This window comes from Sylvia atricapilla, chromosome 2, assembly GCF_009819655.1.
Source record: "Sylvia atricapilla isolate bSylAtr1 chromosome 2, bSylAtr1.pri, whole genome shotgun sequence".
Lineage (NCBI taxonomy): Eukaryota > Metazoa > Chordata > Aves > Passeriformes > Sylviidae > Sylvia > Sylvia atricapilla.
Genome location: NC_089141.1, coordinates 2,634,336 through 2,647,457, shown reverse-complemented (window position 1 = coordinate 2,647,457; position 13,122 = coordinate 2,634,336). Strand labels below are relative to the sequence as shown.

At 38.8% G+C, this 13,122-nt stretch overlaps 1 long non-coding RNA gene across 1 annotated transcript; it reads left to right on the top strand.

The window, feature by feature from the left end:
- The first annotated feature begins 933 nt into the window (after positions 1 to 933).
- On the top strand, positions 934 to 7,341 carry LOC136373652 (uncharacterized). Its single transcript, XR_010745696.1, has 3 exons — positions 934 to 1,215; positions 1,399 to 1,494; positions 7,191 to 7,341. It is a non-coding gene; the product is annotated as an uncharacterized lncRNA (long non-coding RNA).
- Positions 7,342 to 13,122: the final 5,781 nt, after the last annotated feature.

Here is a 13,122-nt window from a genome sequence, read left to right as displayed (position 1 = left end):
GTGGATTATCTTGTCTCATTTTTCTCTGATGAACAATCAACTTCGATCTTGACACATGAATTTATTATGCTTGGGTTAGACAAACTGAGCCTTAATAAGCTGCAGTTAAACACCTCACTTTGTGTTTGTGGAGGGAAAACTCAGCTCTTAGGCTGCCTGATGGGGATATGAAAATGGAATCAGGCTTCTCTACCCTCATCCAGCTCAGGTTGGATGTCTATATACCAAAGATCTTTTTTTTTTTTTTATAGGTTTTGCTAGATATTTGATTGCTTTGTTGGAACAGTTCCACGGTAGCTGACTGAGCTGACCTCCAGATGTATCTCCTCTGGGGCATTATGTTCTGTTTCGCATTATCAGCTCCATGCTCCAAAGGTTAGGTTGTGAGAGCTTGGGTGTGGCTTCTTCCATCCCAGCAATCCTGACGTGCCTGTTCTCCTGTTCTCCTCTTCTCCCGTGGTTAATTCTACCCAACAGTGGAAGAAGCACAACACAAACTCAGCTTGATTTAATAATTGCAGTCATGATTTATGTGCAACGGTGTCACTTCACTGAGCACTGATTTGATAGATAATGGAAAGCATGTGCCTGGCTTATTTGGAAAGTTTATTTGACACTACAGATTCTTGAAGGAATGTGCAGAAACTTCTAAATATATGGAACAAACTCACCTGGTGTAAATCAGGTGTCTGAATTGACAAGAGCAGTAATGGGTAAGGCAGTAATTAGTATGCATAACTATTTCAAGGTGAGTAAAGTAATACAGTTCCAGCGCCCAGAGTGTCATTGATTTACGCCAGCTGAGGATATGGCCCGTAGAACTGACAAGAAATGGCTATGCCTACTAATTACTGAAGCTGCTAATGTATTTCAGCTGGTACTAACTGGTTTTATGTCACTGGAAAATTACAGGTGCTAGCTCTTGCAGATCAGACACCAACATGTTTGTGCAGTTTTTTGGTTAAATGTGCAGAAAAGTGGGGCTGCAATTTTGTATTGTGACTGTTCTTGCTAACATTAAGCCCTGCTTAATGCACTGATCAGACTTCTCACTAACTTGGGCATCCTTCTCACAGTTTGCACTGTGTTCTTCCCAGATGGAGGCATGATGAAAAGCTGATTTTTTGGTTAGCCTTCTGGCATAGTGTGGTGATTCATTTAGGATGCTTTTGATGCTGTTACAATTTCAGGTGGCCACTCAGGGAGAAGCAGCTGGTGAGTACAGAAAACTTCCATACTTGGTATTTGCTGTGGTTTGTAAGTAGCAAGAGCTGAAAATGTGTGAGGAGTGCTTCAAACTCAATGGGCTCACACAGTTTCTAATTTATGTAGAGGATATTGAGGGTTATACTGCATGCCATATTTTGTCTGTCAGATTTATGTCTCAGATCACCTCAGTCACAGGTTTGTCTTTCCAGGGATTCAAATCATCGCCAAAGGTAAAAGCCCTCACAGACATGAGGACACCAAAGTCCTTCAGAGCACGGCCATAGGGTGAGTGAGCATTCTTTCCCAGCTTCTGTTTTGTTCCATTCAAGGCCTGTGATGTTTTGAAATGAAGGAGTGGTGGTTTTTGTTTGTTGTTTTTTTGTTTTGGTTTGGGGTTTTTTTGTTGTTGTTGTTTTGTTTTTTGGTTTGGTTTGGTTTTTGGGGGGGTTTTTGTGTGTGTGGGTTTTTGTTGTTGTTGTTTTGTGGGTTTTTTGGTTTTTTGGGGGGGGGGTTTTGTTTGTTTGTTTGTTTTGTTTTTTGTTTTTTGCTTTTTTTTTGGTTTTTTTTTGTTCCTGGATGAAGTTTCTTTAGAACACCACTGATAACTGTTGGCATAATTGCCAGCAGGACTTGACCATGCAAGAACATCTAGAAAGATTTTTAGGATTGAGGCCTCTGCCCTGGCTTTACTCTACTGCCACTGACACAATAACAGTGAAACTCCCTGGAAATGTTCAGCTCTAACTAAGATATTTTTCATATATTGGCGTGCTCAGCGTATGCATATTGTGGGAAATAACCAAACCTTTGTTGCTACTTCCCTGCGAGGAAATTCCCTTCGTAGTTTTGGGCTGGAAGACAAACAAGTGAGCCCAAGACTATTCATGTCCACAGAGTAACTTTTATTTACATAGTCAGTAACCCTGAAAGACAGGTGGTTACAGCAACATGTGGGCAAGTCCTTTACCCTCCATTCCCAGTTCAGTGCTAGTGGATAAAAGCCACATTAAATCTAAAACTCAGTGTAGTGCATGCGATAAGAATTAGACAGGAAAATTCCCCTTAAAGAACTAGAGTTTAAAATCTAACAATTTCTATTCTCAAGACTAAAATTCCTGTCCACAATCTATCAATAGGTTAAAAAAAAGTAAACATCTCTGCACCTTTTTGTAACCCGTGCTAGAAAAACATAAATGAGGAGATGAGCTAATGAGGTTGTGATGTTTTCTTGCTTTCACAGTCTAAACCAAAACCTAATATTAATTGTCAAAAGTATCTTAGTGCTAATATCTCCTTTTCTTTCAATTGTCAGGCTCTGTTGTGTTATAATGTTAATCCATTTTGACAATGCAGACAGGATATCTTCATAAAAAACAGACCTTAACAAGACTTTCTGTTGACCTTTACCACATAGGTTATTTTCATAATTTACCCTGATTATCCTCACTTCAGCTATGAAGAGCCACAGTACTTTAGAAAAAAATTCAACTAAAACCAAATTGGCCAATAAAAAAAGTCACATCAGATTTAAGATGTTTCTTGATCAGATGTTTTGAGTTTTAAATTAGTAAGTTTGTTGCAGTTTACTTGTCTTAATATTTTTCAATAATGTTGTGCATGATTTTACTAACACAACTGCTAATAAATCATTAGGAAAGAAGAAAAAGTATTATTTGGTATTAAGCTGATTGCTTTTATAATCCTTTTTACTTTCTTTCTTGGAGTTGTATAACCACAGGGTTTCCTCTGGAAATATTTAAGTACTTAAACTTTAAATAATAGATCTTGTCCAAGCTATTGCACTCATCCATTAGATCTCTTACATTTTCCTTATTCTAACATAAAAAATAAATATATTAAACCTGGTTCTTCATTGTCTACTCGATGAGTAGTCATTATGCCTGTGCAAGAAAAACACAACATGAAAGGAAAAGAAAATCTGATTGGTAGCACAATGGATTTCTTTTGAACTCACCACAATAATTATGCAAGGTGATGAGTGATGAAGAATCCAGCTCATTATTGCAAAGAAGCAGCTATCTTTTAGCTAGCACTGCATCTCATAGATATAAAGGCCCTGGTTTATTACAGTGATTATTATTAGTCCAGTTGCCAATCCAAAGATCATAATTGATTGACCCATGTGCAGCAGAATACTAATCTATTTCATTCTTCCTCTTATGCTTGTACAGACAGGTACATTAATCTATTCTGCCACGAGCGATCTTTTTATCTATGCAGAACTAAAATGATTCTTTCCTCTTATCAGCATCTTTCTATATGCAGAAGATAAACCAAAAACATTTCCTCACCCCGTGTTTTTGTCAGCTCTCTGCTTGGAGGGTGATCAGATCACTTTTAATTGTATACTGAGCAACAAATATCTGATGTTTGCGTTTGAGTGACTAAGAACTGAATTTTGTTGACAATACTAATATGCTCTTGTGCTTAATGCCCATCAGGTTTTAGGAATTTAATCAGATTAACACTTTGCTGAGGACTCACAGGAATACCTCAATCTGACAATACTCAATGTTTGTCATTCACTAGATAACACTAAGCTAAATTCCTTCCCATGAAAGATCCTGCATGCTCCACATCCCAGTGTATCCTGGGAAGGAAAGCAGCAGTGCAAATAGGCCCAGTTGTTAGCAAAGTAGTTTTGAAAGACCGGATGATCCAACCAAACAGCTTGCTGGCAAGAAAAAAGGGCAGTCCCACTCATCCCCTTCCCTTTCCTCAGGCACTGCTCTTATCTCCTGTCAAACAGACTAAGCCCAGTGAAATGGCCAAATGAATCATCTTTGGGGGCCTAGTGACCTCACGGGAGGAATTTCACCATCATCTCTTTGGAAGGCAGGATCAAGCCTGTAGGGCCTCTCTGAAGTAATTTATCTGTGGGAGGAAGAATCTAAACTTGTATGATCCTCAGCTTGGCTGGAGGAACGGGTTTTCATGCAAAATTTTCATGAAATTGGAAGCAGTGTAACGTTTTCTTTTGACAGTGTTTGGCTGTTTGATTCATTTTTTAGAGTTACTCAGGGCTCTAACTAAAAGAGAAAGAAATTAATGAAGAGGATCTCATCTGCTTGTCAGCCCATGAGTCAGCGTGATGAGATGATCCAAGGTGTGACCCGAGTGCATTTTTGGGTGACATGTTAAGGCAAAGTTCTGACCGCCTTTCTCATTAAAGATCCCACTGCAGAAATTATATCTGTAAATTGTGTTAACTCTGATGGCCTGGCCAGATGCCAAGCTTAAAAATTACCTTCTCCCATCTTTGTTTCAAGTGGACACTATAATATTCATTTCCTCTCCAAAAGAGCTCTCTTATTCTAGACTGCTAAATCCTTCCTGTGTTTCACCACAGACCTTCAGCACTGTAATAGATTAAACAATCATTATATGGTTTCTGTATCAACTTGTAAAGCAAGGGAGTATTTCACAAGATGAAAGGCAGTATAAAAATGTAAACTACTAATAGTTTTGGGTCTGTTGAGTGCAATATGAGATTTGGCCAGTGGCAAAAAGTAGTCAGCTGAGGGAGAGTTGGGTAGCTCCATTAACCATTGATGTGCAACATTTCTTCCAGCACGTTCAGTGTCATGAATGTGTGAGTTTGACCTAAAAATCAGCTTTTTGTGTACATCATGGTACTGGCTTGGCTTTCTTTTTTAGGTCAGATTTTCATCAGATTTATGCTGCAAGCAGTTACATGTTCTGCTTGAGAGACACTTGTGTTAAGAACAAAAAAAAAAAAAAAAAAGGTAGTACTTAGGCTTTTTGCACGTGCCTGGTTGCCTGTGTGGGCTCAATGCAGGAGAGTAATTTCATAAAGAACACAAACAAGCTGTCTGTGTTAAAGTTCTCCCCTGTCTGATGCTAGCACTAGGTGTTTAGAGAGAGAACACAAGTGGAGGGCATACCTGCAGCAGTATTTCCCCTGGTAGTATCTCCCAAGATTCTTCCTCTACCGGGCTGTACACAAAGAAACAATACAGAGGACTGTGACATGAAGAAATGATATACAGATGTAGCTGATGCTGAAAATGCAATTTGCATAATATGGTAATGTATGCATTATAGTTCCAACTACACACATGATCAAAGCATCCATTGTAAATGATAATGCAAATTAATTTTAGGCTCATTATTATTAATTGAACCTGAATAGAAATCAGGTTCAGTAAAAATAGAATAAAGAAACAAACTGAAACTATTTAGAGAAACAGATATTAATGTGATTATTCTCTCTCACTTATAGTTAGGCACATGCTCCTTCTGCCTGTGTTTCTCCTTCTGCCTTCTCTGGTACAATTTCAGATAGAGATCCTCCTTTATTCTGCAGTTAGTTCTCTTGGTTTCTCTTTTGATGTTCATGTCATTCTCTCAGCACACTTTTTAAAATATATTATTAAGGTCTGCATGGCCTAATAGGTTGCCATTACCCTAAGCTTTATTCATTCCTTTTCCAAATTAAATCAAGTATGGGCTTGAATAATGTTGATAGGGACATTTGCGTAAACTAAGTTTGTTACTCCAGTGATGGGGTTGTTTTTGTGAATTAATGGGTCATTTGTTTTTAAAAACAGAGCACCAGCAGGTTCTTGATATTCCTGCTCCTTCTAATAACTCTGTAATAGTGATCTTTGTCCTATTGTAATGGTTTCCAGTTTCTGCAGTGTCTGGAGATAAGAGAAGGATAAAACTCTAGGATCTAGCCATTACCCAGTACTGAAGTTCCTGTCCTAAAGTGGGTAATAATTTCATCATGTAATGTAATTAAATCCTGATTTTTGCTAAATATTTACATCTGGTGAAACTACATTATTTTTCCTAGACAGTACTAGAATGTGACCTACAGCGACTACAAAATTATTTAGCATTGATAGCTGTCAACTGTAAGAAGTGCATGGTTAGTTTCTTGAGAATTAAAGCCACCATTAAGGTATGAGCATCTTTTATCTCTCTGTGAATATTTGAACTTCATTGTAAACATACTTTCAGCATAGGGTAGTGCACTGGGCAAAGATTGCATGCAGTTGTAGATGAAAAACAATATTAAATTTTTTCCTAAATTGAGGAAGCTAAAGAGGAGAGAGAAAGTTTGTAATCTCATTTCTAGGAACATTCATCTGTCTCTCCTTAGCAAAATTCATTCTGGAATTTTAAAGGAAATGTCATTTTAAGTAATATTAATCATATTTTTTCCCTTATTACTGCTCTTGTGATTTATTTACATATGGCATTGTAAGAAACGTTAATGAAACAGCATCTTTGTTTTTTATGGTTCATACAATATTGATAATTATAACTTCAGTGACAAATCACAGAGCTTATCTTTATATCACAGGATGTATTAGTTAATACCCAATCACTTTCCTAAAACTATTTTGGAAAATATGTTGAGCAGTGTTGTATTTGTATTGTGGTGGCTAGCTCTGAACCAAGAGGGCCAATATAAATATAATATATTTTTAGAGAGAGAGAGAGTGCATGTGTGTATATGTACATACATATATGTATATATACTCTGATCTAAAATTGCCTACATCACCAACAGAGAACAAAGGCAGAGTGAAAACTGGAAGGATAAAGGGAAGTATTTTGTCCTTGTCCCTTGATGGCTACTCACACTTTTACCCTGCTGTATTTCATTTCATTTACCCTGCTGAGATGTTCTCACCCTGTCTCCTTCAAGAGAGATACATGCAAGGTAAAGCTGAAACACTTTTCCCATTGTCCAACATGCAAAACATTTTTCTGGGGAATTACCAAATGTCTCAGCAGAATGTGTGGACACTAACATCAGCAGAGCATGCCAGAAAGATTGGCTTTGTCACCTTTATTCATGACAAATGACATTTTACTTCATGTGCACTCACTGAAGTCAGCAGGGCTCCAAGCAGAGTATGCACGTCTTGATTTTGAATCCTGGACCAGAATCTCTCAAATCTCTTCCCAAATTCCACCTTTTTCAGAAATGCTGGTCACCATTTCAATAGGTCTAAAACTGGATGTTGCAGGTGTTATGCATTGACAGCTGCAATTTTACTGAAGCTGTGCAGCACAGGATGTCCACTCTCATTACTTTTCAAGACACAGGAAATGCAACTCAGTATCTGAAGAAGGAAGGAGCCTTTTAAAGCTCAAGGCAAGCGCCATGATTTTTAAGTTGCTGGACGAGAAGAGAGCATTTAATGGATCCTTTGCTTAATTTTGAAACTTGCTTTTCATTTTTAATGTTTCCTAGAGGATTCAAGAGTCATACTGACACCAGTACACATTAGTACCTAAAAATCAATCACAGACTTTAATAGTTACATGTGCTGGCTTCCAACCCCACAAAAACCCTCTGTGAGGAGGTTCACAAGTGGGAAGTGAAGAGCTGCCAGGCACTTGGATCCTTACTGTGAAGACTGACTGAAGAGAAGGATTCAAAACACAAGGTGCTGCATAGAAACCTTTGAATCAGAATGGGTAACTATAGAAATGATAAACAAAATAAAAATATGTTGAGAAATATGCATGTGTTCACTGCACTTGAAATTAGTCTGTTGCATTGTTTCCTGAGGCCATAATTTGCATCAGATATTCAGCAGGATTCAAAAGCTGGCAAAATATTAATGTGGACATTAATAAGGAGAAAACTCCCAAGGTATAAACCCAGGGCTTCTAAAAATCCTACTGGGAAGGTAATACCTTCCTACATAGCAAAGCATAAGACTCTTATCATCAAGAGCAAGAAGGATAATTTTCCCAAGAATATATGTTTATTCTTTCCTTACACTTTCTCTAAATGCTAGAAATCATGGTCTCCTGTGGTCTGATCCAACATGGTCACTCCTACAGCTCTAATCAGGATGGATAAGTAAATAAGTCTTGTGACATGCAAAAGGAGGAAAGGGACAAAGCATTCCAGGCCAAGGTCAGAAAGTCCCTATGAGCTCTGTTCTAGATTACTCACTGTATTTTCTATTTTCACATGGTTTACTCTTGCAGACTTTGACTTGCCTGATGCCTTTCAGTGTCATGGGATTTTTTTCCAGATATTGACAATAGGTGTTTTGCCTTGGATGACAAGCATGACAAACTGTAAAGCCATGTCCTAGACATTCTGGTATGTGCTCGTATCCTGGAATGATCTCATTTTAAGGAATGTGATTGTGATTTCCAGCATTACAAGCAGAAATCAGGATTTGGTTATACCTGCCATATACCATGTAAAATACTGTCTCTCTGATTTTCAGCTCATGCCAGTACATCTCCACAGCCAATGCTGGGAAACATCACCAATTACTGTGGCTGTTTACAGAGCACAAGAACAGAATATTTAGTTTTACCAGCCTCTAAGGACAGCAAAGCTGAATTTGAACTCTAGTTAAAGTTTTGCTGATTACTCCTGACCTTTCTGGGACAAAGACATGAAGGTCACTGGAGTCATGACTTTTTTCACATTCTGCTTGTCTTTGTCATTCCCCTAATAATGCAGAGGACTAGAAACAAGAGCTGGGTGGTGTTTTTTTCCCTCTGCCTGGAATCTATTTAGATTAGTCACCAGGTTTTCCAGTCTAAGGTCATTGAAGGTCATTTGGTTTACAGCTGAAATTCTCAATTGGAACCTCATCTTGTAATCAGAACGTAAAACCCAAGTGAGGTTTTGTATCTCCTCTGAAAGGGTAGGTTGTTGTGTGATTAGCTTCTGAATGTTAAAAGGACTGTCTGTGTAATGATGGGTAATTTTGGGGGGCTTAAATTGCTCTGTGAGGAGACCTGTTTTGAATAATAATACTGGGCTTTATTACGAAGTACAGTGTTCTAGGCTTCTCCTAAATGCTAATTCTATTACACATTAACATTTCCTTTGCTGTAAAATGGCAAAAGGCAAGCCAGCAAGATGTAAAAATCTTGTAAAGTGCATTTTCACTTATAGACTGTTCCCAAGAGCAGGCCGTTTCCTGAAAACGTCTCTTAAATAAGCATCCACTTAGAGTGGCCATCACCAAACAGTCAGCATCTGCTAATAGCTGCTCCACAGCCTCAGCTACTGGCAAACACAGAGTACTTGTTGTAATCTATACAGTGATGGAGATGCCTGTATCAATTTTGCACTGTTTTTTAAAGAAGTATTCTTGGCCCTAAGTGTGCAGCATCAGTCACACAGTGTAGATGTACTCCTAGGGGCTGTTCACAAAGCCTGGTGTCCTGTACATTCTTTGGTTCTCTAAGACTACTGGTGAGAATCTGAAAGCCTTTTAAAGCTTTTTTTTTTTTGTTGTTGATTGCTTGCTTGATTGATTATTTTAATGTCTCTTTGGTCCATGTGCTCTCAAACACAAATATTTACATTTACATGTATGTGTGTGTGTATAAATAATTAAAACTGCAGGCTCCTTGAAGGAAAAAATCCACCCCTGCCATGATGTTGTTATTGAGGATAGTATTTAGCTTTGTTAGGGGAAACAAGTTGTTTGGCCAACATCTCCTGATATGCAAGCTGACCTTTGATTTCTTCACTTGCATTGCGCTTCAGGTTCCGAGCTTCAGAGACTAACCCATGGATGGCTTTGGCATGTTCCATCTCCCTGTTTGCCCCAGTTGCTGCCTCCCTTTCTGTGTTCCCATTTGACCCCCATGCTTGGATAGCAGCAGGAGGTTATCCTGCACAGGGGTGGGTGTCAGACACTGCCCTGTACAGGCACAGCTTGATGAGTGTCTCCAGCTGGATATCTATCCCCCACAGTCCCTGACACCATGACCTGTGATGTCAGCTTGTTGCTTGTTCTAGCAGGCATTTTTGTCACTCTTACTGGCAAGCCAGGCATTTCCAGAACATCTCTGTGGGCAGATGGTGCATCCCCATCTTGGCTCCATTCTTCAGGAGTCTGAATCATCACCCTTTAGGCACACCTTCTTGATTCCTCTCTGGGCTTGCAGGAGCTGACATCACCCAGCTCTTAATCTTGTCTCCAGAAGCACTAAACTCTAATGCCAGATTACCTTTGTCCTTTATCTTCTTTAGCCACTCCACAAACAGAGCTCCTTTTAAGTGATTACTTTTATATATTCACTTTACACAGATTAACAAAATGTTCTATGGATTTCAGAACAGTTCACTTCAATTGATTCCAGCTCAGAAAGTCCACCAGCTTCCCAGAGGTTGCAGACACCACAAACATGAATACATCCCTACTCTCTATGGTTTTTAATATACTGAGATCCAAATTATGCTGCTGTTGCTTAACATCTCTCTGATGCAAAGATGATGGCAAACTGAATGTCTGGAAAAAATCTCCAGCCACATAAGGAATCAATACCATTTGGAGCTATTTGCATTTTTCAGTTGTCATTAGCCAAACAAGACCCTGACTGCTTTGGAGAACAAAAGGCAGCAAAGTCGTTAAACAATTTTCTTTTACTCAAATTCATTTCATGAGTCAGACACATCCTGTGGGTCTGGGCCCACATTTCTAAAGCAGGTTATTTTGCTGAGGCCAGGCTGACTTTTCCAGCTAGCTTCCTTTCTCCACAGTGGAGATCTCAGAAGAAATAAAAATCAGTTTAACTCACACTAAAAGGACACCTTTTAACTCTACATACCCAGACCCATCAGCCTCCTGCCTCTCTCAGGCTGGCAACCAAGTACCAGCATGCTGGAAAATGCATTTACTTTTTGATGAAGTACAGACCTTAAAAAGCTAAGGTGGATACAAGGTTTATGACAGACAGCAAGGTTTCTGTAGACAGAAACATGCAGCTGCAGAGAGGGCCTGCTTACAATGAATTGCAGGGAGGTTATGGTTTGAGATATTTTACTTTTTAATAGGCCACAGAGTCTCCTGGATCTATGTGGGCACTACCTTGGCTCCAGGGGTCATGTCTCCAGCAATACTGCAGGTAGCTGTGTGCTCCCTTCTAGCACACGATTTAGTTGATGTTCCTGAACCTAATGAATTTTGGCGGCAGGAAGGATAATAGCAGACAATTGTTTGTCTCCAGTCGCTAAATTTTGTTAGAGAGTTAAAATAAACCTGTCTGCTTGACTAGTCTCATGTGCAACAAAACAAAAATAAGCCTTCACAAAGAATCATTTTCAAGTGCCATTTTACTTTTTGTCTTAGGCTTGCAAATGTCTTTCGTGTTTTCTGATATGTCAGGTATCATAATGCAAAGTAAATAACCAAATGAAACACACAGACATTCTCTGGGTGGCTTGTGATGTAGAAAAAGGAGCCTTCTACCATTTCCTTTACCTCCTTTCTAGTATTTTTCCTTCTCTCTAATACTTGCAATAGGTGCTTCTTTGAAGCATGGGCATGAAACACTAATGTTCTTTTAATGCTGTACTGTTTTGCAGCGTTTTGGAGCCCAGTCACAGCTCAGGACCCCCTATGAGTTAGACATTGTGCAGACAGAACAAAGTCAGCCCTGGCTCTGAGGACAGCCCATCCCACACTGCACCTCCCATGGCCACAGGAGACTCACATTGTAAATGTTGATGCATTCAACACATCTGCCACACTTGCAGATCATGGAGACAGTGACATTGCCCGAGACACTGGGGGCTTGGCAGCAATACCTATTGGTTGCTAAATACATCATTCAAATGGAAATTTTTTTTTTAAAAATATCTTAAAGCTGGTGGTGTTTTTTTGTGAATTCAGCTTTGGAGGATCATGGGAATGGAGCAGGACTTGTTAGGTCAAAGATTTATAAGTCCCCCAGTCTTGTAGGAAGTCACAGCCTTAATTTCAGAAGTAAATTGGAATTTAATTTCAAGGAACAAAGAACTTAGGACATTTTTTCAAGGAGGGATAAGTTCCCATTTCACTTTTCAAAATATTACCCATTCTGTTTAAAAAACACCCTCCCACATACAGACCCATTCCTGACGCTCCAGAACAGACAGAAAACAGCAATAACTCTCTGCTGATTAGACCATCACAGTGCCTGCCCGTTAACAATAGACAGAGAAGAAAAGTCCCTGTTTTGGTCCTGCAACTGGACCTTTTTTTTTTTCTTTTGTCAGTAAATGAATCACAACAAAATTTTACTGGAGCCAAATTTAACTAAAAACAAAAATCTTGCCCTCCTCCAGTCCCTATCTCTAGCATTGACACTTGACTTTGCACTGAAACCATTAAATAAAACTTCAAAATGGCATAGGAACGGCTACCTACCATTTAGCATCAGCTTGCATTTTTTCCATAAAAGCTTCTCCTAGAAATAGCTACAGGCATTTGACTCATTAAGTTTTTGTTTGAATGAGTATTTTTTAATCAAAATAAAATGTTATTTCTAAGTCATTCCCTCCTAAAAAAATCTATTAAAGCTCTTAAAGCTCTTCCCAAAAGCAAAGCAGATTTTCTATCTTTTAAAGTAGGGATCATAACTAAAGGCTGTTATTTCCTTTTTCTATGTGGTTATTTGGGCAATTAAATATATTCAGATTTTTTTTCCTCCTAGAAAACTCATAGTTGTTTTGTGTCTCTCAAAATAATAATAATAACAGAGTGGAGTAATTCATTCTAGAAATATAAATAAAGTTGTTTTTTGTCCCACGATTCTTTTGTTCTGACCTGTAGGTCAAAATAGGATAATGTGTCTTGTTCATAGAAATAGCTCTGTAAGGGGAAACATGTTGACAGTGACTTCAAAACAGTTTCAAACTGTGAACAACCCAGCATCCTTGCTTAAAATTCCTCATATAAATTTCTAACTTCCAAGACTGTAACCTTCCAAGGTCTGTTCCGAAGGTTGGTCTCCATGCCCAGCTGATGTTGAATTTGCACTCACTGCTGGACTGTGTCACCTGTTCTGTAGGTGATGCTGTCCAGGGAGATTCCTGGCACCACTAAAATGCCCTCTGAGCTACTGCATGTTATGTTTTTCCAAATTATCTGCTGGTTCTCT